The 27,090-nt window shown below is 39.5% G+C and overlaps 1 protein-coding gene across 3 annotated transcripts in view; it reads left to right on the forward strand.

The window, feature by feature from the left end:
* ELMO1 (engulfment and cell motility 1) overlaps positions 1-27,090 on the forward strand; it is a 514,761-nt gene that overhangs the window by 346,878 nt on the left and 140,793 nt on the right. Inside the window, exon 1 of one of the 3 annotated variants that reach the window (XM_049781866.1) lies at positions 6,699-6,899. The exons of the other annotated variants lie outside the window; for them this stretch is intronic. The gene's annotated coding sequence lies outside the window, so the exon portion shown is untranslated. Of the gene's footprint in view, positions 1-6,698; positions 6,900-27,090 lie in introns of those variants that run through there. 3 annotated transcript variants of the gene reach the window in all.

A 27,090-nucleotide genomic window follows, 5' to 3' on the forward strand; every position in this document is an offset into this window, starting at 1 on the left:
CGGGGGAACGAACCTTGGTCCTTCCTTGGCTAGCGCTTGCAAGGCAGACACCTTACCGCTAGCGCCACCTCGCCAGCCCCGGAAACATGATTATTTTTTATATCTTTATTTAAGCACCATGCTTACAAACATGTTTGTAGTTGGGTTTCAGTCATAAAAAGAACACCCCCTTCACCAGTGCAACATCCAATGTCCCCTTCTTCCTCCTCCCCCACCCCTTGCCTGTATTTGAGACAGGCATTCTACTTATTTTACTTATTAACACTGTCATGATAGTTGTTAGTGTAGTTATTTCTCTAACTGCACTCACCACTCTTTGTGGTGAGCTTTATATCAAGAGCTGGTCATTCCAGCCCTCATCACTATTGTCTCTGGGCATTATTACAATAATGTTTTTTATTTTTCTTAAAACCCATAGGTGAGTGAGACTATTCTGTGTGTGTCTCTCTCTCCCTCTGACTTATTTTGAAAGGTGGGACATCCGCCAAGGTAATACGAGTTATTGGTGGGGGCAGGGTAGTGATGACTTCCCTTTTCAATTTCACTCAGTATAATAGAAGTAACAGCTTTTGAAAATATTTAGTTGAGATTTGCATGTGTTTGGTTTCTAATGTGTACTCTGGAAAATAAACAGAGATGAGATGAGTCCTCTAATTGTGTATCCAGTTCTTTTTATGAAATAATGTGATGAACAGAGTTGAACAATAATTCAATCTTTATGTTTAATTTAGGGCTTAGGCCTATTTCTGACATTACACCCTTGCAAGATATGGGTTTTTTTCTGGATTTTAATGAAACTGTGTTACACAAGGATGGAACTGAACTTTGTCTCTCTCACCATGTGTCTGGGTGCTTGGGAAAATGAGTACTTTAGAGAGACTAAGTATTACTGGAGATAAACTTTCACAATTCTGACATTTGTTTGTAATTTCCCCAAAGCTCAATTTGGACCTAATAAAAGTGAATCAACCAAACAATGGGGTTCAGCATATCATGTCATAACCCAAGAGGATCGTTGCTATCACATTTGTGGCTGGGATTGAACAGGCCCCCTAAAGAATTGGATGCCCAGCCTGTAAATTACTTGTTAGGGATGAGGATTTGGAAACAGAAGAATTAGCTTTTAGTGCCACCTCTCTAGGACCCAGCAAATAGAATCTTTCTCATCTCTCTTTAATTTAATTTAATCTTTATTTAAGCACCATGATTACATACATGTTTGTAGTTGGGTTTCAGTCATAAAAAGGACACACCCCTTTACCAGTACAACCTTCCCACCACCAATGCCCCCCAATCTCCCTCCCTCACCCCTGTCTGTCTTTGAGACAGGTATTCTATTTCTCTCACTCACTACCATTGTCCTGCTAGTTCTTTGTGTTGTTATTAGCTAACACTAAGAGATAGTTTAAGAAACGTAACTATCTAATTAAGTAACTCTGTCACTGTGATTATATACTCTGATCTAAAAGTACATTGCACCTGGCAGAATTCTTTTATGATTTGTGAACTTATTTTAAAATATTGTAAAGGTTTGTGGATTGCATGAACTTTGTTAATAATATACTTATTAAATTATGCTTTGGGCTTACTTCAATTATCTTTCAATTTTCCTAAGAAGATGCAAGATAAATGCTACCAGCATTGCCAAACCAAAGCAGAGCAGTAGATACACACTGTAAGTGAGGGTAACTGGAAATAGACTTCTTTTCATTTTTGCTCAGATGGCTAAGGATGATTTCCACAAGTAATTTACAGATATTTGATGCTATAATTCCCTTATCTGTAGAAAGCACATTATAAATCATAATATGTTTAGAACCTTGATGATATGCTTGTGAAATTCATTTTGAGTCTTGAAATGCAAGTCCATTAGATATGAGTTGTGCCAATTTGGAGGGTGCTTGACAAATACTTCCAATTGTATGTCAATAAAAGCTGGAGGCCTGAGTGAAACACAGCAGGTAGGGAATTTGCTTGCATGCAGATGATGCAGGTTCTATCCCCGACATAACACATGGTCCCCTGCCTGCTGGGTGGAACTTTTAAGCCCAGGACCAGGACTAACTCTGAGCACCACTGGGTGTACCCCCCAAAGAAAAAAAACAACCAAAAAGATATCTCTTTTATTTAAAAAAAAATCAGTGGGGGAGGGGGAGTGTAGAGTGATAGCATAGTGGTAGGGTGTTTGCCTTGCACGCAGATGACCCGAGATGAACCTGGGTAAATCTCTGGCTCCCATATGGTCCCCCAAACCTGCGAAGAGCAATTTCTGAGCACAGATCCAGGAGTAACCCCTGTGCATCCACAGTTGTAGCCCAAAAACTAAAAAGAAAAATAAACAAATTAAAAAAATGTTATATTTTCCTTTTCCTTTGATGTGTTCATAGCTTTTTAAATTATAACATAATTTTATCATTTCATAATCAAGGGATAAAGGATGTTCAAATTATGACCAATTTAACTAAACCAGCCTGTGATCTCAGTAACAAAACTACTGAAAAAACAATTATTTATAACTACTCCGTGTATTCAGTTATTTTGTCTGAATTCACCCTTCTGAAAAGTTGACGGAGCTTCTCATTTTTCAGGATTCAAATCACTACTGTGCTAAGTAAATCAAGGAGCTTGCTTTCTACTTTTTACATATAGTCAAATAAGGTGATAAATCAAAGAGAAAATGAAAAATACTTAATATGCCTTGACATATTGTATAAACAATGAATTTTCTAGGAAAAGTGCCTTTAGAAAATACATGGCATTTGATAATGTCCATTGTAATTTCCCAGTAATCTCAGCAGTAATTTACTGCTGCTTGGATTAATGCCATCACTCACTAAGCATTTTGTGAATCTATATTTTTTTAGGACCTAGCATGTTTTTGCCTTCATAAACTTGTTCCATGTTCATAGAATAGTTACTGAGTCTTAAAGTCTTCTACATATTCATCTTCTTCATTACCTTGGAAGCAGTGGGAACCCATAATCATTCAAAGAAAGGTGATCTAGTTCTGTCCTTTGAAATAGCTTGAAGAACTGTGACCCTATTTTAAAAAATAAAGCAATCTCTACTCTGTATGGGAAGCATCTTTTAGTAGTGGCTCTCAGAATGAGGAATGTAAGTCGCCAAGACTGCTAAAACTTTATCCCTGAGATTCCAATTCAGTCAGATGCAATAAGACCCCAGCAATCTACATTTCAATGTGGGACCTAAGCAAGTTCTGAAGTACAAATTCCTAAGGAAATTAAAAAAATTGGTGGGGGGGTTTGGGCCATACCCGGTGATACTCAGGGGTTACTCGTGGCTATACACTCAGAAATCGCTGCTGGCTTGGGGGACCATATGGGACACCAGGGATCGAACCACAGTCCATCCTAGACTAGTGCACGCAAAGCAGATGCCTTACCGCTTGTGCCACCGCTCTAGCCACTTCTTTTCTCTTTCTAATCTTGGGTGAGTTGCTAAGTTTTTCATATGTTGAAGTTTTCTCTTTCATGTTCAAGGGATAATATTAACTCTTAGAGTTGATAAGATAGATGTTAAAAAAAAAGAGAGTTAAAAAAAAGATAGAGTTAAAAAAAGTGCTTAAAATGCTACCCACAATAGTTATTTTTCAATTCAATTAGCTAAATAAGTATCAAAAGTTATGGATTCCCTGTAGTAATTTTCTATTAAAGGCCCAGTAGCATATTCCTGAGATAAGTTGAATAGTATATTGAGGTTTGTGGTTATGTTTGGGATCAGGGAGTCATCTAATGTTGAAATGAGGTCTGTCCTAATTCATAAGACAGAAATCAGACTCCTTAACTTGTTCTCTAGAATCTTGTGTGTATCTTTACTTGCTCTCCAAACATATCTCAGGCCATCTTTTCCATTTTTTGATCCGTGATCAATATATTTGACTTAGTTCTCAGAGATATCATGCTCACTCGCTCTCTCTGTCTCTCCGTCTCTGTCTGTCTCTGTGTCTGTCTGTCTGTCTCTGTCTGTCTCTGTCTATCTGTCTGTCGTCTGTCTGTCTGTCTGTCTGTCTGTCTGTCTGTCTGTCTGTCTCTCTCTCTCTCTCTCTCTCTCTCTCTCTCTCTCTCTCTCTTGGGCTACACCCAAAACACTCAGGGGTTACTCCTGACTCAGAACTCGCTCCTGGCTTAGGGGACCATATGGGATGCCAGGTATGGAACCAAAGTCTGTCCTGGATCAGCCGTGTGCAAGGCAAAGGCCTTACCTCTGCGCTATCACTCTGGCCCCATCCTGCTCTCTCTTAGCTAGGACTTTTGGATAATTACTCCTGTGCTTATTCCTCTCACTTCTAATTCATTAAATTTTAATTTCCCTGCTTATTTTAGCTCAAATCCAGAAAGGAAAGAAAAATCAATTTCTTTCTTTCCTATCACAGTTGCCTGGCATATAAACATTAACTATTCGTTGGTTAAGTTGTTGTGTTTTGGTAGAGAAGACCTGTTTGAAAGGGCATTTTTGCATAAAGTCAGTGGGCCAGAAGAAGTGATTGACTGTCTCAGCAGGGTGAGAGGGTAAACGATAGACATTTTTCTGAATAGGAGCATTGATTGATATTACAGAAAGTTGGTAGAGAAACCATGAGTAAATCATCCTAAGTACTTTGTAGTACTCGAGTATGAAGATAGTCAAGATAGAGCCTAGTAAAACGCCAAAGGTCAGTCCTTAGAAGGCAGGTCTTGTATGAGATTTCCTTCCCAGCTTCATAGTGGCACAAAGAGTGAGTGAATTCAGCATCCAGTGAGATGGACAGCGGTGGAAGATTCTGAGACTCCTTTAGGAATAAAGGAAGGTCTGGCCACTCTTTTGTATGAGACAATAGGATGCTTGGTAAGTGGGCAAGTTCCTCTAGATTTGAAGAGCCAAGGTTTGCAGCCTAATCCAAACCGAACTTGCTGAGTTTGAGGAAAGAAAAGATTCTCCTGGGCCCGGAGAGATAGCACAGCGGCGTTTGCCTTGCAAACAGCCGATCCAGGACCAAAGGTGGTTGGTTCGAATCCCGGTGTCCCATATGGTCCCCCGTGCCTGCCAGGAGCTATTTCTGAGCAGACAGCCAGGAGAAACCCCTGAGCACTGCCGGGTGTGGCCAAAAAACAAACAAACAAACAAAAAAACAAAACAAAAAGATTTTAGGGGCCGGGCGGTGGCGCTAAAGGTAAGGTGCCTGCCTTGCCTGCGCTAGCCTCGGACGGACCGCGGTTCGATCCCCCGGCGCCCCATATGGTCCCCCAAGCCAGGAGCGACTTCTGAGCGCATAGCCAGGAGTAACCCCTGAGCGTCACAGGGTGTGGCCCAAAAACCAAAAAAAAAAAAAAAAAAAAAAAAAAAAAAAAAAAAAAAAAAAAAAGAAAAGATTCTCCTGTGATTCTGAAAATGGGTAATAGAATATTTCTTTTCGCTCTGTGATAAAGTAGAACAAATGCTCCTTTGACCCTGGCGGGTTTCTGTCCATCTCTAAAGATTCCAGGTTGTAACTCTGATCCCAATGTGTGTTGGCCCCAGTTTCCTGCTCAGTGGCGGCCTCTGCTGTTAAAGAGGAAAACAGCAGCGCATCCTAAGTCAGTAATGAGGTTAACTCTAGCCCTGCAAGCTGGGGAGGAAGAAGTAGCAAAGGATATACATGGGCTTGAGAAATCCCCAGGGAGAACTCTAGGGTTCTAATGCAGATGGGACATTGATCCTGGGGCGATGTTCTCAGGTGACTGCTTCCTTGCAAAGGTCTGATAGGAATCACCACAGTGCTTTCTGGGAAACGCCACCACCAAGTTTCATTGAAGGACATTCAGGACTGTTAGGCGACACATTTCTTAAGGAGAATCCACACCAAGACTTCAGGCTAACTTTCAGTAAACGTAAATTTGGGGTGGAGGCACAGAAAGGATTTTTGTTTGTTTGCTGACTAGGAATCGGTGTTGCTTCTCTCCTGCGTGAACCTGCCAGGGTTGGCACGCACACGCATGCACACACACACACACACACACACACACACACACACACGCGCGCGCACACACACACACACACACACACACTCCTCCTGGCACGTGAGCACCAGCAGGTGCAGATACTCGGTGCCAATTGAGTTGGACAGGTCTGTGACACTTCTGCCTCCAGAGCTCCATGAGAAGAGATGAGGGAAGAAAGCAAACTCACTAGCATGGGGATGGGAGGGGGAGCTGAAATGGTGGTTGACTGTGGGCCTGGCAGCAGATGTTCTATAGGAATCCAACTCACTGCAGCCAGTCTGTTTCCATGGCAACAGAATCAGTCATTATGGAGCCAAAGAACTCCCCCCTCCTCTCTCCCTACAAGGTGGAGGCTGATGAATATGAACTATCTGCCGCCCATCACCAGCTCTCAGTTTTCCCCCTCTGCTTAAAGTTCCATTAAGAGAAGTGGGAGTGTGGAGGATTCAAAGAAGGAGCGACATATGCATTGATGGACGCGTCCTAGGACACCCGAATGGAAATGAAGTGATTATTTTTTCACTGGCGGTTCCATAAGAGAAGAAAGCTCTTCCTAGAAAAGCCGATGATCTCTGAAGATCCGAAATAAATGAGCAGGAGTTTCCCTGAAACGGAGGCTTGCTGTGATTGGCTGATCCTTCCTCCATTTCTGCCAATCGGAGCACCCCTGGGCTCCAGCTCCATAAACATAAGCAAAGCTACATGCTTATTCTTCTGGACTTTAAGTGTCTACCACCTGAAGGTGTGCAGAGGGTCTCCATGCACATGTCTCAACTGAAAACACTTCATGAACAAGCTGACTCAGGAACCAACCGGTATCCCAACACATTGTCCTTCTCGGGGTCGACTCTGAGGATTCGTTGGTGGTAACAGCTCAGCAGCAGTATTTGTGGTGGGGAAAGATGGACTTATGGGAGCTTGGTGAGTAAACCTCTGTTTTACACATCTGTCTGCCGGGAACAGCGTGCTGAGCAAAAGCGTAGCTTTGTCCTATTGTCTGCTGAGAAAACTATGAATTGAAAGAAGCACATGGAAGAGCAGACATTCTAGGGTTACTACAGCGTGTGAGATTCTGCATCCCAAAGACTGCATTCATTGCCGGGTTTGGATCAGCTTTGCTAGTGACAGGGTATGGTTCTGAGACTAGTTTACCTAATAGGATGAGAATCAGAATGAAGAACACAATTCTGCTTTGTGACTCATTTAGTATTGAGCCCTTTACAGAAAAAAAGAGTCATTAAAAATAAGAAAAACCTGTGTGTTGAGAGGAAGAGGGAGGCAGGTACTAGCGCAGCGTTGTTGGCTGTTTGACCGCGTTGCTGGTGTTTGCATTGTGAAAAGAGATACTGGACAATGGTCTGTCAAACATTTTTACAGTCAGCCCACTCCCGAGTGCGTGCGCACACACACACACACACACACACACACACACACACACACACCAGTCTCAGTATCTCCTCTTTGGGGTGCTCTGCTATTCTCTTTGCAGGACGTAGGCCACTGAGCTAGCTTGTGTCTCTTTCTTCTTTGACAAAGCATCCTCCAAATGAAAAGTGTTCTTTCTCTTGTTAAAAATAGTAATTGCAAGCATGAGTTGAAATATAGTCACAGATGTTTAGTTGTCAAAAACAAACAAATGTGCCTTGAAATGACTGGCTTTGCATCTTTTAAAATCTGAAAATCAGGGAGGTTTGCAAAGTTATATTCAAAGATTGACTCTTTGCCAGGAAAGAAAAGCTAAAAGCTCTGTTCCCTGGGGTTTAATTCTCTGACACTTGTGATGAAATTTTCAATTGAGTTGGGTAGAAGCAGAAAGAATAAAGAAGCAAAACAACAATGAAGAGCTGACAGAAGGGAGGAGAAACCTTGCCTTTAGGGACCCTTCGACCTGCAAACTCAAAAAAAATATTTTTTGAAAAAAAAAACGGAAACCAAGTGGAGAATTTAATTCAGGAGGCACTGCATGGAACGGCAAAGTCTTGCCTTGGACTTGGTGCAGTGTGGGGCTGAACTTGATGCTTCCATCTCACCTTAGGTCTCTTTCCCCAGACGCTCCTGCTAGTTGAAAGGCTTCTCCATCCTGCTTGACCATTCTTTCAGTTTCTTTTTTCCTTCAAATTGCACATATTCTAGGAAGACTGACAGTCTACTTGTAGTCTTTTTTCCTGTCTTGGCTTCAAATGGAAGAGAAAAGGGGCATTCTTGCCTGATTCATTAATAAATCCACAAGAAAGCCCTGTGCTGGGAAAGCTTGTCCGCCTTCATGCAGCTCAGGCATGGAATTTACTGTCGCCTAAATGAGATCCTGTCATAAGATGGGGGTGAGACAAAAGAGCTGGGAAGGTTTCGGCAGTAGAAGTCTCCAAAGCAGGTCGCCTGTGATTGGGTGTCTGGGAGAGAGCTTCTGTGTGATGGCCATGAAGCAGTGGAGCTGAGGCTGCAGGAGGGGGATGAAGAGTTTTCTAACTGTGGTTGACAGCAGAGGGTAAACCTGGGCATTTCACAAGGTCAGTGACCTCTTCAGTAGCTGAAGGCCTCTCTAGAAATATAGGCTGCCGTCTCACCTTCAGAGGCTCAGCGTGATATGGTCAATCGAGAATGTACCCTAAGTGGAGGCAGGCATGTACACCAGAGCTCTGCATTGGCTCCCTTAAGACCCTACAAGATGCAGATTTTGGAGGAATTCCCTTGCTTTAGGTTATGCCTTAAGTGACAGTGCAGGACAATAACTCCCCTTATCCTCTTTTGGCCCTCCTCTCATGATACTTCGTCAGAGACATGTGCTGGCACCTGTTAGCAGAAATGAAACAAGAGACAGTTTTATAGAAGCAGTAAAAATATTAAAACAAATGTGGAGAATAGTCATAACCCTACTTCTAGATTTTGGAACTCTCTTAATTTGGCAGCTTTGAACTTTCACTCCAAGAACATACATTTATAAACAGCACATAACACTTCTATAGTAATTGTGTCAGAGGGACACGGAATTACCATCCTGAATGAGTAGCCAAGAATGTATATGTCTTTAAGTTCAACATCTCCTTGTTGTAGTGGATTCATGAAATGCTGTAGTGGCTGCGTCTCAACAAACTGCTCTCCCAAATAGTTGTGTCGGTACCTGAATGGGGTCCTGAGCATTTTCATTGGCTCATCATCCTCATTGATGGAGTTTTGAAAATGATTCTAGAATGTGGTGTTTGCTTCTCCTGAGTTTTGAGAGTCAGAGAAAATAAAATTATAGTACATACAAGGAAAATTCTTTCAGGCACCAGAATTATTTGAAAAGCGGGGGCTCCAGGATCACATCTAGATTTGTTCGTGGATGTCGGAGGGTGTCTCAAAGTGCTGAGTATATCAGGGAGTCCTTGTGTGGGGGAGGCCTGAGTTAGATCTCTGCAACCACTTTCAGTAGTCCTAAAGCTCCACTAGGTAAAATCCAAAACAAGGCAAAATTAAGTGCTCAGAAAAATATATGGGACCAAGACACATACACCTAGAACGCAGAGGCTGTACACTCTTGGCACTTTGATACCAGAATTAACTGAACATTTGCAACTATTCTGTCTGCACCTTAGAAGTTGGCAGCTTCTACTTGCATCTTGTGGGACATTATAAAAAGATAAATATGAGAAACTAATACTCTTTGATTTTTGTTGTGCATCAAAATTAATATTACATTTATGTCAACAAACATGTTGAATGCAATCCCAGATATGAATGAATGAGAGTTTGAATGACAGCATCCGTCAGTTCTTCATGCATTTAAAATAAAATCCATCTCAATGGGAAATCTAGATTGCCAGAAAGTGCCAGACACTTTTTATTACATTTTGTATTTGAAAGTGTCATAGCTCTTTCAATTTTTTCCAGCATTCCAATAGGATTATTTTTAAAACTTTTCTAAATGAGGAAATCGAGTGACCAAAATATATAAAAACTCGCCCACGTGTATTCAGCTAGGATCTGGTGGGTGCTTTCTGCTTTCCTACATGTTGATTTCTATGCATGCTGCCTTTGTAGAGGAAGGGGTGTGAGTGGACAGGGCAGGAGGTCTTGGCTACCAAGCCATCTAGTGGAGTCAAGCCAGGGAGAAGTACAGAAAACCGCAGTTAATGAAAATCAAATCAAAAAGGCAAAAAGTAATGGTATAATGAGGATTACTCACAATTCCATTTATACCAGTAGGTTTTAATTGAATAAAAACTCATCACCAAATACCTCCATGTGTTTCACCCTGGGTAATTGTGTGATACGTGTAACCTGTTCTGCTGAACATTTATATAACTGGTAGGAACTGGTTTTATTTATCTGTGAGAGAAATTCCACCCAGACTGTCTGTGTCAGATGCAAGGTCAACAACCTTCCACAACTGCTCTTTGCTGCATTTAGCAGGAAGTCTTTGCAGATTCTGTGACAATAATTAGAGTTTTGAAGAACCAACACATGAAGGTGGAGAATATTTGGAAGTATGCTGGACCAGTTTGAAATCTCCAGGTCCACCATAGTTTCTGAAGAATTTGAGAACAAGAGGGAAGACCCCTAGCTCAGAAATAGTCCAGGTGGGAACAATGGACATAGGTTGATTATGGCACAATTTAAGACGCAGATTTGGCCCAGAAATCACTGAAATAGGATTTGGAGAGCATTGAAAGAAGTAAAGCAATGGGCTAAGTTTTCTTGCCTACTTGAACCAGAGAATTTCACTTCTTTGCTTTCCTAATTGTAGTTCCCAAACTTTCTAATGAAAAATTGGAAGTGCTGAAGTGAGGTCACTTAAAAGGAAAAGGGAAAATAATTGATCTTGCTTAAAGTTTCTCATTTGATGTCTACACACATAGAAGACAAGAGTATATAATCAAAAAAATCACAATACTAAACAGGAAAGGCATCTATTCAGCGTTCAATAGCTAGTTTAGAACCATGGCTGCTTTGTTCTGCCTTCCTATTAGCATGTACTCTCAAGTCAGTGTATGTGTAGAATACAACTTAATACAAAAATAATGCCCTACTGGGTCTATTTGGTGGATCTCCTAGACTAACACTGTTCAGTGAAAATATATATGTACCTTTTATATATTTTCACTGAACAGTTTTAGTGATACATGTATATATACATATATAAAACTACATATATATGTACTTTTAGTTTTTTAGTAGTCACATTCAATTTTAAATGGTTAATTTTAATAATTTAATGCAATATGCAATATCAAAATTGTTAGCAGAATATGTTTTTATGCTAAGTCTTTGAAATTTGTTATATATTTATGCTAATAGTAAAACTAAACTTGAAAACTAAATTTTTATGGGAAGTTTGTATTTAGATGACATAAAATTTGTTTTCTTAAGTAAACTGTTTCAAGCACTCATTCATTTTTCTTGATTGAAGGCATATAGATTTTTAAATATCCATCAGCTAAAGTTAAGTAAAATTTTAAAGCAGTCACAGTAGCTATGTAATTGCCCATAACAGTCTTCATGAAGCACATGCCATGGCCCTCAGCTTCTACTGCTCTTGGGCATGGGTATGGACACATCCAATAGTGCTTAGGACTTATTCCTGGTTCCACACCCTGGGATTATTCCTGACAGAGTTTGAGGGACCATATGGAATGCCTGAGCCAGCTGCATGCAAGATAAGCATCCTAGTCACTATGCTATCTCTTTGGCCCTCCTTTTCTCTCCTTAGTCTCTATTTGTAACCTAGAGGACTTTCTTTTATAACACAGAGAAAAAAATTAGTAGATGCTACATATTGGTTTCTCACTAGTAGGGTGTGGAAAATTAAAAATGGCACCATTTATTGTAGCAAGTCAACACTTGCCGTTTGTGATATCTTTCAGTGTTACCCACTGTCTTGTGCTATCTTCCTCAACTTAGGGTATTTTGGCAACATGAGTTTAATTTTAATAACAGACTAAAGGAGCTATGCATGTAAAGGTAACTGCTGTAAGTAGATAATTCTTAATCGCAACCAGTAGAAATCGAAGCTACAGGATGATTTCATTGCTCTCATCTCATTCAATTTGATATATTTTTTTAGCTAGAAAATATCAACTAAGTAATTTTTTTTAGTTAATTCAGTCTTAAAAGCTTACATTCAACATCAGAGATTCTATTTAACTCTGCCAATATATTTTTAAATTTAAAAGCAAGCCTAATTTTGCAATCAACGTTTTTGGGAATGATATTAAAGTCATAGAGCAAAACACCCATAGAAGCATAAAGATCAGCCTTCAAACACGTCCTGACATTGAGGATTTCATTAAGCATGTGAGGTGGAAGAGTAAGGTTACCTCAATCTTGTTTCTTTTAGAACTTCATTTTTGTAAGTATGTTTTAAAGAAATTCTGCAAATATTCGATAAAGAGACTAGGGCGATAGAGCAGTTTGTAGGGTGTTTTATGCAATGGACTTGGTCACTCTCCATCACTCCATATGGTCCCTGAAGTACCCCCAAGAGTGATCTCTGAGTGTAGAGCCAGGAGTAAGCCCCAAGTACTACTGGGTATGACACCAAAACAAAACAAAACAAAAAAATTGAGACATAGAGGCCAGAGTAATAACACAGTAGTGGGGGCATTGCCTTGCATGAGGCAGATCCAGGACAGACCTGGTTCAATTCCCAGTTTCCCTAGCCAGGAGCGATTTCTGAGCATATAACCAGGAGTAACCCCTGAGTGTCACTAGGTGGTGGCCCAAAAACAAACAAAATATTTTCGAGAAATAAAAACATTTATACAACTCAATCCTAATGCAGAAATTAGGAATACTTTCCTATAGAATTACCCACTTCCAATGCTTTGGATAGAACTCAAAGGAGAATGCCTTTAGCACACAAGCACCCAACACATATATGTTGGATTAATTCATGTGAATCCTTTGCAATATTTTTTCTTTCCAACGCAAAGGTCTCTAGGGTACACTGACTTGCTAGCTTGTTTCAAAAAATCTGTGATGTTCTAGAAATTTAAGACTAGGGAACTATGTGGATGGCAGAGCGATAATCTAGAATCTGAAACCAGGAATTTTTATCTCTAGTAAAATACAAGCTGATGAATCACTCAATCATTTTGTTCCTTAGTCATTTACATGGGTAAAGATTTGATGACTTCCAAGGATGGTCATAGAGATAGAAATAGAAGTAGAGCTAGAGATAAAGATAGATCATACTTTTGAACAATCTATCGCTTGAGACCATATTCTTTTTTTTTTTTTTTTTTGGTTTTTCGGGCCACACCCGTTTGATGCTCAGGGGTCACTCCTGGCTAAGTGCTCAGAAATTGCCCCTGGCTTGGGGGACCCTATGGGACGCTGGGGGATCGAACCGTGGTCCTTCCTTGGCTAGCGCTTGCAAGGCAGACACCTTACCGCTAGCGCCACCTCGCCAGCCCCTGAGACCGTATTCTGTTGATAATTATAATTCTTGCCACAAAGCTCAGCTAGACACTCAGAATCTTTCTTAAAGCTGTCAGAATTGGTTTACAGTTGGAGTTGATTTTTTTTATTCTTCTCTCATGTCCTTTGTCTACTGTGCAACTAGAAGTCTGAGAGTGAGCACCCAGGAATTTGATCTGCATGCAGTTTCAAGGATAAGGGAAGAGAAGTATTTGATTCATCCTCTTGCTCAGCTAGTTCATGGAGGTGTGCTTTCTGACAAGAGCAGCTTGAGACTTTGAAAGCTCCCTCCCTCCCTTCCCCCTCTCTGATATGTCAAGAGAGCAATTTACTGGCATCTTTCCCAGACCTGGAAGCTTAATGAAATAAAATTTCATTATGACTTGATTTTGAATTCTTATAACTAGATATTTGAGATTGTATTTGAGATAGATCTAACATCCACTTGACTAGCTGTAGTGAAGCACCATAAGCCAATGGAACTTAGGTCCTCATGATCAGGACCCCTTGACCTCATTCCTACAGATGAGATGGATTCCACCTCACATCTAATAGACCAGAAACCTGCATGGCCACTGCATAAAATCTCAAGTTCATCAGCTTTCTTATAGATACATAGTGTATCAAAGCTGGATCATATACTATTCTTGATATAAACTACTTAGTGTTAAGCACTCAATCGAAGACTCTGCTTCTGTAGATGTCACAGTCATTTCTCTGTATATTCTATTGCACTCTAGTTAGTACCCAAGATAACAGTAACAAGACCACTCATTATCAGCTTTAGAAACCAGTGAGAGCTAAGTGTTAGAAGTCCTTGTTCTAGGACTTCTAGTTCAGTGAGATAGTGTCAGCCATCCCTCAACACAGGAACCCTTGAAAAATCCCCACTCTGGACATTCCTTATTCTTCCTATGATTCCTAATTGTAGTTATGGAGTCTATTTGAACTGTATTACCTTGCACCTGAAGAAAAAAGAGAAAGAAAAAGGGGGCCACAGTGATAGCACAGCATCAAGGTGTTTGTCTTGCATGCTGCCAACCCAGGACAGACCAGGGTTCAATCCCCGGCATCCCATATTTTCCTCTGAGCCTGGCAAGAGCTATTTATGAGAACAGAGCCAGGAGTGACCCCTGAGTGTGTTCAGGTGTGGCCCAAAAATAAAAAAAATTTTAAAAAGGAAGAAAAAGATTCAACTCTCACTGGAATACTGGAGATGTTTTCAAAATTAAGTTAATCTGATCTTGGCTGGAGTAGTCAACCCTACTGTGTTCTGCAAGGAGAAAATTGTGATTACATTTCAAAGCAATTTGTCTATTCTAGGACTTATCGTTTATAAGTTATCATGTAATTGAGTAGCCAGAGTGCTAGAATCATAGATGTGTTGTCTGTTCTTAGGTCTCTGTACTAAATCTTCAGAAACTATCACAATACAGGATGCCTCCGGAGAAGCAAAGAGCAGTATAAGGAAAGCCTGGAGTAAGGTTTTATCTTAGTCTCCAGAATAATTTATGCCTTACCTCTCCCAATATTTTTAATTTTCCTCATGTATAACATCTAGAGTATATCTAAAAATGACACATACGAATGTTTAGAAAACTTTTGAATGACTTATTTTGTTATTTATTGTAACAAAATGAATTTACTATTGCTAATAGCTGTAGTAATAATACTAATTATAACTAAGTGTTGTTTTTACTAGTGTTATAGTAATAGTGATATAGTTGTGGTGGTGGTGATAATCAGTAGAAATAGTAGTAAATAGTAGCAATAGTAACAATACTAGCAGTGATAGTGGTAAATAGCAGCAATAGCAGTAGTAGTTATTGTCATAGTCTACTACTAGTACTATTACTGGTAACAACAGCAGTAGTAAAAGTAGTCGGAACAGTAGTCATTGTCATAGTAGTAGTTATTGTCATGGTACTACTAGTACTACTAGCTACCACAGCAATAGTAAAAGTAGTAGTAGCAGTAATTGTCATCGCAGCAGTAGTAGTAACAGTAGCAGCAGCAGCAGTAACAGTAATCGTAGCAGCAGCAGTAGCAGCATTGTTACTATTTTCAATCTGATGTCACTGAACAACACACCCTTGCTCTCTGTGGAGGAAGCATGCTTTAGAGCTTGAGAAGCTGCAAGATGGCATCTCCTCTTTCTTGTTTGGGAAGCCAGTCAAGCCAAATGCCATCCAGGGTGCCTCTATCAGAAGCCGTGTAGCATTGAGGAAGATTACGACCTGGCATAAAGAATTGGTGGCTTTTACACCCATAAGTCAAAGGTGTTCCTGAGCTCTGCTTATGGGCCATAAATCTGGGGCTTCCGAGCGTTCATTGGGGCTTGGAAAGGGAGGGTATGGGAGCATCATGAAGTTATTAAAATTAAAGATAAATTAAAGTTCAGCGGAATTATGAGCTTGCTGATAAGCCTCTGTTTTAAGGACCATCTCCATTTTCTCTTGCTCTCACTCTATTTAATAATCAGAATGTTCAGAGTGCTTCTCTTAAAGTTCTAGACTCTACTGATTGGTTTGTGTAGAGGTTTTGATTTTTTTTAAATGTAATGACTTGCCCAGAATATAGAGGCTATGAAGATTTTTTAACTAATCCATTATTTGTATTTTCATTAATTTATTTATGCTATTTATTTATTTCACTAATTTCTTTATTTATTCATCCCCACGTCTACTTACATAAAAATAAACATCCCCTTTTAAAAACTTGCATCTTTGTGGGGGGGGTTGTTGATAGGGAAGATGCCTCCAACGCAGTGCTCATAAAGTGCTGTTCTTGGCTAGCAAGGCTGCTGGTTCAGGGCATTAGCTGGAGGATTTAATGCTGCTTGATACCTGCAGTTACTAGGAATATCCAGGAGCAGACAGTGCTGGAGTCCTCCCGGGCAGCTCCTGGTAATGCTCAAGAGACTGTGTGATTCGAGGAATTAACCCGAGGGTGATTCAGGCTGGGCATTTACACTAACCTCTGTTCTACCTCCCAGTTCCCCAATTGGGCCTTTTAAAGAGTAGTGTGCAAAGAACTTAAAAGTAATTAATGAAAGCATATTGCCAATAACTGCCCATCCCTTCTGCCTTTTATTCCTCAGCTTGCTTTTAAAGGCTTCATTGGTGCAGAATTTAAAACGAACCTAAGGGAAATGGGACATAAAAGTAAATCCAAGAGCAGAACACTATGGTAGTTTAGCAAAACAACCTACAAAATAAAACCTAGATGAACCAAATTTTTTTTCGTTTTTACCAAAGCTTTCTGAACAGTTTAAAATTGTCAAGGGAGAAAGAATTCGTAACTATGGTAACCAAGAACTATTGCAATTCCTTATTTCCTTGGTATAGGTGTGAATTATAGTGACTAGGAAAATTTGTTAGCCCCAAATTTGAACATTGTAGTAACTAAACAGTAATCATACCAGCTGTGTGTGGTGAGCTCTCTTTTTCCTACATTCTTGCCTAACTCAATTGTCCTTCATAAACTCACTTTCTGTCCCTTGCTTAAAGGACAAAGTAATAATGGCAGTAACTTTATCCTTGGGTGTCCTCTCTGTACTAGGCACTTACATATTCATAGGTACTTTATGGAATTTTCTAAACCTTTACAAAATAAATGGAGAAGATAGCTCAAAGGGCTGGAACACAGCTTTGTATGTTGATTTTGTTTTGTCCTTCAAGCATTTCTGAGAGTAACCAATCCACAAGCCATGCCTCTCAAGTAACACTGAACACCTCTGGGTGTAGCCTCGAGCAAATAAGTCAACATAATTGAGTGGAATTTGTATTTGAGAGTTAAGTGTGCCAGGATACACTTCTATATGGACAAGTGCATTCCTCTGTGCAAAGGAGGAAGGCAGCAGTCAAGGAGGCTTTCGCACAACTGTCAGTCTTCCTTTCCCTGATAATAGTTCCAACAGATGGTAAGAGCAGTGTTTAAAGGCTATATGTTTCCCATGTAGATAAAGAAACTTCCTTAGAATATTTTCTTATTTCTCTACATAGTAAGAGGCAAAGTTCAAATCCAAACCTGCTTCCCAACTCCTAGGCCTAATTATTATATTATTATTTTATCCTGATGTCCATCCAGTGCCTCTTTTTCAGCTTGAATACTTTGTGATGGTGATTGTCGCTAATGCAATAGGAAAACAGTTCTAGATGCTCACTTCACTGAGGGGTATAAAGATTTTTCAAGGAAAAGGCAAGAATGAAGAGTTTTCAGATGATTTCTTTTCAGAGACTCAGTGTCTACACTGTGTATTAAAGAACCATATTGACAGGGCACCGTGGCATTCCTAGTACCTCATCCAAACCCTCCTTTTTCTTTCACCTTCATAGACCTGGCAAAGGCATAACCCTTCTCTAAGAACCAAGCATGGGGCATTTGAGAGATCCTACAAATTAGAATCCACAATTGAAGGTAGATCATTGCCAATAAAATCTCTTATGTACTTAATAATCATCAAGCTTTATATTTATATTAATTACTTTTTACTAATGTAATTGCTACTCTGAACTCAATCAAGATTATTTTTACAGCCTTCTGTTTACAGAATAATGTCTTTTTAGATTTTTAGTATATATGTGTATATATATTAGATATAAGAGAAGTGTGCTCAGCAATTAATTTTTGAATTCTCATGATCTGATAATAGTTTTTTTTTTAATTTTTGGGCCACACCCGGCGATGTGCAGGGGTTACTCCTGGCTATGCACTTAGAAATTGCTCCTGGCTTGGGGGACATTGAACTGCAGTCTATCTTGGGTCAGCTGCATGCAAGGCAAATAAATGCCCTACTGCTGCGCCATCACGCTGGCCCCAATAGTCATTCTTAAGCTTAAAATTTTATGATAATAAAATGATGCATGTGTAGAATTGAGATAGAGTGGGAGAAATGGGCAGGGGGTGGAATGGGTGAGTGTGTTCTAGCACAGGGTTGGTATATTTTTGACCCTTCAATCAAATTTAGCCCACTGCTTGTCATTGTAAATAAAATTTCATTGGCTCACAGTCATGCAGATTATTCTCTTCACTGTGAAGAGAATATATGAATGTCTATGCAAGGGTATCTAGGAAAGGGTGATCTGGCTGCTTTATTTTTAAAACCAATATGTGATGCACTCAAAAGTTATTTTCTTTAAAACCATTTCAACTTCGAAGATTTTCAAGCTTCAACTTAACCTTATTTGAAGATAGAATAGAATCTTTTTTTTTCTCTTTATTTGGATATCTTGATTACATAAATGATTGTGATAAGGTTTCAGTCCTATAAAGATCACCCCTCTTCACCAGTGCAACATTCCCGCCACCAAAGTCCCAAATCTCCCTCCATCCCACCCCACCCCCACCTGTACTCCAGACAGGCTTTCCAGTTCCCTCATTCATTCACTTGATTATGGTAGTTCTCAGTGTAGTTATTTCTATAACTGTGCTCACCACTCTTGTGGTGAGCTTCATGGAGTGAGCTGGTGTTCCAGCTCTCCTCTAATTGTCTCTGAGGATTGTTACAAAAATGACTTTTATTTTTCTTAAGACCCATAGATGAGTGAGACTATTCTGCGTCTCTCTCTCTCCCTCTGACTTATTTCACTGAGCATGATAGATTCCATGTACATCCATGTATAGGAAAATTTCATGACTTCATCTCTCCTGACGGCTGCATAATATTCCATTGTGTATATGTACCACAATTTCTTTAGCCATTCGTCTGTTGAAGGGCATCTTGGTTGTTTCCAGAGCCTGGCTATTGTGAATAGTGCTGCAATAAATATAGGTGTGAGGAAGGGGTTTTTGTATTGTATTCTTGTGCTCCTAGGGTATATCCCTAGGAGTGGAATAGCTGGGTCGAATGGGAGCTCAATTTCCAGTTTTTGAAGAAACCTCCATATCGCTTTCCATAGAGGCTGTACTAGACGGCATTCCCACCAGCAGTGGATAAGAGTTCCTTTCTCTCCACATCCCCGCCAGCACTGATTGTTCTCATTCTTTGTGATGTGCGCCAATCTCTGTGGTGTGAGGTGGTATCTCATCGTTGTTTTGATTTGCATCTCTCTGATGATTAGTGACGAGGAGCATTTTTTCATGTGTCTTTTGGCCATTTGTATTTCTTTTTTATCAAAGTGTCTGTTCATTTCTTCTCCCCATTTTTTGATGGGATTAGATGTTTTTTTTTTTGTAAAGTTCTGTCAGTGCCCTGTATATTTTGGATATTAGCCCCTTATCTGAAGGATGTTGGGTGAATAGTTTCTCCCACTCAGATAGAATAGAATCTTGACGGAAGTATTGGAGCTAAGCTGACATCATCACAATGGGGGCTATTACATCATGGATGGTGTCCTGATGGAATGGTGTCCCTTTTGAAGAGCATCCTAGCTTGCACTAAAACAAAACAAACTAGAGTCTCCAGGGAGAAGTCAGACATGTGAAAGCCCAGAGAGCTCTAAAGCAGATTTTTCCCTCATGAATATTCCTCAGAAGCAACCAACGCTCTCAGCACTTTGCTTTCACACATCTACACTAGGAAACAATGCATTTCTGTTGAGACACACTTGCAGAGATAGCCCTATCAAACTTAAAAAAAAGGCGGAACCAGGACCAAGGTTTTGATCTCAATTTTTCTCCTCCCCTTATATCTTTCATCAGAGAAGTTAAGATCAAAAACTTTCCAGTAAATTTAGGTGTAAATTTTACTATTTCCATGTACAAATAAAAAGACCAACTGGGCCTGTTTTTCTTTAGGTTATTGTAGGAACCATGTGGGTTGGCAGCAGGGAAATTCAGTAACTGTTGGCATGCAGTATTACCTCACTCATAATATGTGTTCATTGTATTATCGGGGAACCAAAAAGAACAACTTCTCTCTCAGACCACCTAGAATTATGGAAGATGTATTTATGAAATTATCATATAATTGTTTGAAATTTTTAAATACCAATTGCTTTTTCTATTTCTTTACCCAATTTTATTTGTGGAAAGGATAATATTTGGTATAGCCAGCAAGGTTATTAATCCTTTAAAAATGTTCCTGCCTTGACACCAGTTGGCAGTAAATTTCATCAGTCGCTCAAGATTATGGATTGACACACTAACCTTGTTACCTCCTTGAGCTAATTTGCCATTGGACAAACATAGTCACAAACTCAAGCACAGCTGAGAAAACATTGTTCAAAAGAGTCAATTCAGTAGGTAAATAATGCCAAAGCTGGGTGATACTAAGTCTCTAGAATCTTTGATTTTATCTTCCTAGCTAAAACTGGATACTTGGTGCTTCAAGACCTTCAAAACTATGGGGGTGGGGAAATACAACTAATAAAATTCAGTACTCTCTTCCCTTTCTAAATTCATCTTCCTCTCCATAAAAAAACGTTTTTCCCTAAGGAGGAATGTTACAGACATATAAATAAGGGGGTTCTGATAATGGGAACTCAAACTAAGAAGATACTGCCTAGACTTGAAGTAGCTCAAAGACATGAGGACCACAAACCTTTGCAATGTAAATCCTAAACTCTTTGTGGATGGGGAAAATGAACCACCACAGATTGCAGAAATAGAGGCCCCATGCAGGGAAGGCCTAGGTCCTTCAAAAAAGGAAAAGCTTCTAGAAAATCAAAAGGACACGGTATATTATCTATGAGAATCACAAGAGTGATCCCTGGCACAGCCAGAATAAGCCCTGAGCACAGACGGGTGTGCTCCAATTCTCACCTCTTCCCCCCAAGTTTAGACACAGACCCAGGATCCAGTTAATTTGACAAATGAGAATTGCAAGTGATGCTTGAGTAAGTTTGTTTAAAACAAAAAAAGAAAGCCCTCCCCTCCCCCCACAAATCCTCTCTCCCCTTTAACAATAATGTTCCTATGTCCTAGGAATGTGATTCCAATTTAAAGCATAAGACTGGAGAAGAGTGGGGCTGGAGCAGTAGCACAGCATTAGGGCATTTGCCTTGTATATGGATGACCCAGGACAGACCGAGGTTCGGTCCCCCAAGCCAGGAGCGATTTCTGAACGCATAGCCAGAAGTAACCCCTGCGCATCACCAGGTGTGGCCCAGAAACCCCCCCCAAAAAAATGGTGAACAAATGGAAGAGAACAGGAATTATCCTCTTCTACCATAGACATGGCAATTCATGGTTATGTGCAAAACTAAAGCCTCTTGAATTGAACTTAAAATGACTTATCTACACACAAAATATTTAGCTACAGGGCCAGAGCAACAATACGTACCCCCTGCATGCAGCCAAGTTGGATTCAATCTCCAACACTCCATATGGTCCCCTGAAAGTCATACCTGAGCTCAGAGCCAGGGAGTAAGCTCTGCCCGCCACTGAGTGTGGCCCAAGAGGAAAAAAAAATAGATTTACCTACAGAAATAATAGAGAATAATTTAAAGGAAAAAGACAGTACACAAATATGAAGAATGAAAAGAACTGGGCATCCCCACAAAGCTTTTGAATGGGAGTAAAGAATAATTTTGTAGATAAAAATTAAAACTAAATGAAAATGGAATTATGGTTTTTTTTGGTATATTGCTTTATTATTTCAAGGATCTTCCATGTATTGTATCATGCCACTTTCAAGTAGTAATAATATGATTTCATTTTTCTCTTTATTTCTTTTTGAGGCACAAGTTCTTTTTAATTAATATTTTAATTTAAACACCTTGATTACAAACATGATTGTGTTTGGGATTCAGTCATGTAAAGAACACCCCCCTTCACCAGTGTAACATTCCCATCACCAATGTCCCAAATCTCCCTCCTCCCTATCTCCATAAGATACAGTTAGAAATTCATTCATAATTGAGTTTCAGTCATAAAATGTCCAACACCCATCCCTTCACTAGTACACATTATCCACTACAAAATCCCACTTCCCTCCTCACCTCACCCTACCCGCCTCTATGACAGATCTCTCTCTCTCTCTCCCTCTCTCTCTCTCTGTATATATATATCTATATCTATATCTATCTATCTATATATATATATCTTTCTCTCTCTCTCTCTGCTCTTTTTCTCTGTTTTCCTTGTTTTTCTTTTGAGACACTGTGATTTGTAATATTGTTACACTGAAGGGATATCATGCATATCTCTTTACCTCCTTTCAGCACTCCTTTCTTGTCCAGAGTGATCATTTCCAACTCTCATTGTCACGGTGATTTCTTCTCTGCCCTAACTGCACCTCCCTGTTCTTTGCGGCAATCTTTCTACCATGACCTGGTTTTCCTTGACTTTGTCCAATTGTCTTTGGGTATTATTACCATACTGTCTTTTTTAAAAAATATATACCACAAATGAAATTAGTCGTTCTATTTCTATCCTCTCCCCCTGACTCATTTTGCACAGCATAAAACTCTCCATATTCATCAGTTTATAAGCAAATTTTATGATTTATTTTTTCCTAACAGCAGCATAGTATTCCATTGTGTAGGCATATCAGTTTCTTTATTTACTTACTTGTTCTTGGGTTGTTTCCTAATTTTGGCTATCATGAACAGTGCTGCAATATTCATAGGAATACAGGAGACTTCTACCTTTATATATATATATATATATATATATATATATATATATATATATATATATATATATATACACACCTTTAGGGTATATTCCCAGGAGTGCTATAACTGGGTTCTACGAGAATTCTATTTATAGTTTTTTGATGAATGTCCATTGTTGCAAGTCAGCCCCTGAAGAGGTTGACTGATGGAGGGATGGAGGATGAGGCCTTTCTCTTCCAGCTCGGAGCACGCCTCTGCCACCCTGTCTAGCTGACGGTTCTGAGAAGAAACGTTGGGTAAACAGCTCGGAGATAGTCAGGCTTGTGGAAATATTAGCTTTATTCGGTGGACAAGACTGAAGTCCAAAGACTCAGCCTTAGTTCCAGCAAAAAGCCCCTCGCCTTCCACAGACCCTTGTTTTTATCCCCCAGAATCAGGTACCACCCAATGGTGGGATCAGATACCACTCAATGGTGGAAGCAGAATCAGGTACCACCCTAGGGTGGGGGGCAGAATGCCAGGTCACACCCTAGGGTAGGGCACAATCACCAATCAGGTTAGGGTTAGTAACATAGTAATCCCCTAAAATATTTACATATACAACAGTCCATAGTGTTTTTCAAAAAGGCTGGACAGTAGACATTCCCACCAACAGTGAATAAAAGTTCCTTTTTCTCTATATCTACATCAGCACTGGTTGTTCCTGTACTTTTTTGGTGTGTGCCAGTCTTTGTGTTGTAAGATGATATCTCATTGTTGTTTAGATTTGCATCTTCCTGATAATGGAGCATTTTTTCACATGCTTTATGACCATCATATTCTTCTTTGAGGAAGTTTCTATTTATCTCTCCTTCTCAGAAAAACAAATAATTTTAATACAAGGTCTAACTATATTATGAAAATACTAGAGTTATAAAGCTGTAGTTGTTAAAAATACTGTATTACTATATTCAAATAAAATAATATTCAAATAAATATAGTCATGTCATCAATGATAAATAATGAATTGGCCCCTTACTCCAAGAAGATGCCTTCTTTTTTAAATGTCAAAATAACTTTAAAAACTATCTTACATACATGGCCAAAGGTCCTTAATACATTCTGAAAAGTAGTTGATTTCTCTTTTTTTTAATTATTTTTATTGTGACCAACATGAATTACAAATCTTTCACAGTAATATTTGTGGTATATAGTGGTATTGAATCAGGGGTATTCCCACTACCAGTGTTGTTCTCCCTCCACTCCAGTTCCCAGCATCTCTCTCCATTGCCCCCGGACTACTTGGATAACTGGTCCCCTCTGTGAATAGCTTGTTAAAGATTGGCTATCGATTCTTTTGTCAATGACTTTGGGTTTGGTGTTTAAGTCTGACCCTTTTTTAATTCTGCTCAGTGTTCATATGACTGTTTGGTTGGTACCATCCATTTATCCCCTCAATTTATGAGGCAAAACAAGATGATTCAAGTTATGTGGTTCTGTTTGAAAAAAAAAAAAAAAAACAACAGAAAAGAAGAAAAAGTAAAAGGCAAAAAATAAAAAAATAACAAACAAAAACCAAGGGAAGTCCATCTAGAGGTTATAAATATCAACTTAAAAAGAAGAAAAACATAACAAAAAGAAAAATTAAACAAAAAATACAAAAAACAAAAACCTACAACAAAAACAATATAAACTAAACAAAACAAAAAAGAAACAAATATCAAATAAAATACCAAAACCAGAAACTTAAAAAGCACCACAACAACAAGTACAATAACCACAAGAATGAAAAAAAAAAAAGAAGAAAAGATAAAAGGAAGGAGGGGTGGTGTGGCAAGGATTTTTGTTTTTGTTTTTGTTTTTGCATAGGCACAGTAAATATTGAGGAAATTAGAAAGGGAATTCATCCAACTGCGCTCAGTGATTAGTCCTAGCACTCTCTTCCTGGCCCTGTTTGGTGGATCATATTGGTGCTAGGAATTGAACCTAACTTGACTTTATCCCAGATGAGTGCATTTCCCTCCATACTCTCTCTCTCTCTCTCTCTCTCTGACCCGCTCTTGACCTTTTTAAATAAAAACTTATTTTTATTTTTATTTATTTTTTGTTTATTGGCCATGCCCAGTGACACTCAGGGGTTACTCCTGGCTATGCACTCAGAAATCGCTCCTGGCGGGGCCGGGCGGTGGCGCTGGAGGTAAGGTGCCTGCCTTGCCTGCGCTAGCCCTAGGATGGACCGCAGTTCGATCCCCCGGCGTCCCATATGGTCCCCCAAGAAGCCAGGAGCAACTTCTGAGCGCATAGCCAGGAGTAACCCCTGAGCGTCACAGGGTGTGGCCCAAAAACCAAAAAAAAAAAAAAAAAAAAGAAATCGCTCCTGGCTTGGGGAACCATATGGATGCTGGAGGATCGAACCACGGTCTGTCCTAGGCTAGCGTGTGCAAGGCCTTATGCCATGTGCCACTGCTCCAGCCCCTATTTTAATTTTTTTTTAAGTTAAAGTTAAAAATGGTATGAAAATAGGCATGGGAATAACATCAATTAATTTCATGAGTAGCAAACCTGTGTCTGTTAATACCTGTGTCAGGCTTAGTACATACACACACAAAGTGATGTTTTTAGATGGTAATTGAGATATACCATACACATGTCTGGAAAATAATTTGTTGATTGACATTTAAATAAACTATATCCTCTTATGAAATTGCACACTGTGAAAATGGCAATAGGCATTATTAACTTAAAATTTTCTGTGACATTTTATTCTAAATCATGTGAATGGAAGTAAGGAAATCAGAACTGTGGGAAAGCTTTCTTTTGTAGGAAACAGAGTTTAGGAATACTGAACTATGGTTATTGTGGGAGTGTGCTGATGATAGTAACAGCATGAGGGGAAAGGTAAAAATAAAATTATTTCATGTAGAATAAAACATAAATTGGAGCTGAAAAAATTCTGGACCATGATGTTAATAGTTAGATTTGAGTGTAGGGAATGGAAGCAGTTTTTATTCTTCATTCTATTTGTGTTTCTTCAAATATTCTTCACAAGGTTAACAATCTTCTGCAATAAGATTACTAAACCAAAAGGAGAAAGTTCAATATAAAAATAACAAAACGGGGGCTGGTGAGATGGCACTAGAGGTAAGGTTTCTGCCTTGCAAATGCTAGCCAAGGAAGTCCCTGATGTTTCACTGCTTCTATCATAGGCTGTTTATTTCCTCCACAACAGAAAGTCAACTCTTTCTGTACAGCTACCTATTGAGAGACACTGTCCTCTTGCTTTCTGGGAGACCCTGACTTTGCCTTTCATCTCATCTGTCTTTCTGTGAGTTTGAGCTTTAAAGTCAGCAGCACTTCCCTTTCCCAGAAACACAAGATTGGCCAACTCTCTACTTGAGGCCATTTTAACAAATCCCCAAATAATTTACCTAAGAGCCTGCCTGAAAATAGAGCCCTCCTGGTCCTTTTGCACTAACTGGGGGTTGATGAGGAGTCACAGTGCTGGGCTCCACAAAGTGCGGTTCAAAAATATACATTTTGGGGCTGGAGAGATAGCACAGCGAATAGGGTATTTGCCTTGCATGCAGCTGACCTGGGTTTGATCCCCAGCATTCCATGTGGTCTCTCAAGGCTGCCAGGAGTGATATTTGAGCACAGACCCAGTAGTAACTCCTGAGCACCACCAGGTGTAGCCTCAAAACCAAAATAAAATACACCAAAAACCCAGAAATATATGTTCATTTTCTTGCAAGCACTGCTGTTGAGTCAAATGTTCAAGTTTGGGAAATGATGACCTATCCTGTAGTACTGTTGCTTCTTGGAATGTTGTCAGAAAGAGAGGCAATGTGAAGAAAAACACATTTTTATAGACTAACTCATTAATTTCTAGAAAGAGTAAAGGCCAGAGAATTTTATATTAACTTCCTCCAGTGAAAGCCTATAAGACCATTAACTGCTACTATTATTTATATTGCTTGTAAATAACTGCAAATATGAATTGCAAGCATCCAATTTATCCTGGGGTATTGTTACTTTATCATTCTGTATTCATATTTGTAAACATCCTCCACATCTTAAATTTTTCTCTAGTTTTTTTCAGCAGCTCACCCTTTGAAATAGCAGATTTAATCCACCTGCTGTTTATCATGTTCTGCAGATGGTTAATGGCTCCTTTAAGTAAAACTCTCCCCATTTTTAACTGGTGTTTCTATTGTGCCACCTTTTGTAAATAATTT

This window comes from Suncus etruscus, chromosome 10, assembly GCF_024139225.1.
Source record: "Suncus etruscus isolate mSunEtr1 chromosome 10, mSunEtr1.pri.cur, whole genome shotgun sequence".
Classification (NCBI taxonomy): domain Eukaryota; kingdom Metazoa; phylum Chordata; class Mammalia; order Eulipotyphla; family Soricidae; genus Suncus; species Suncus etruscus.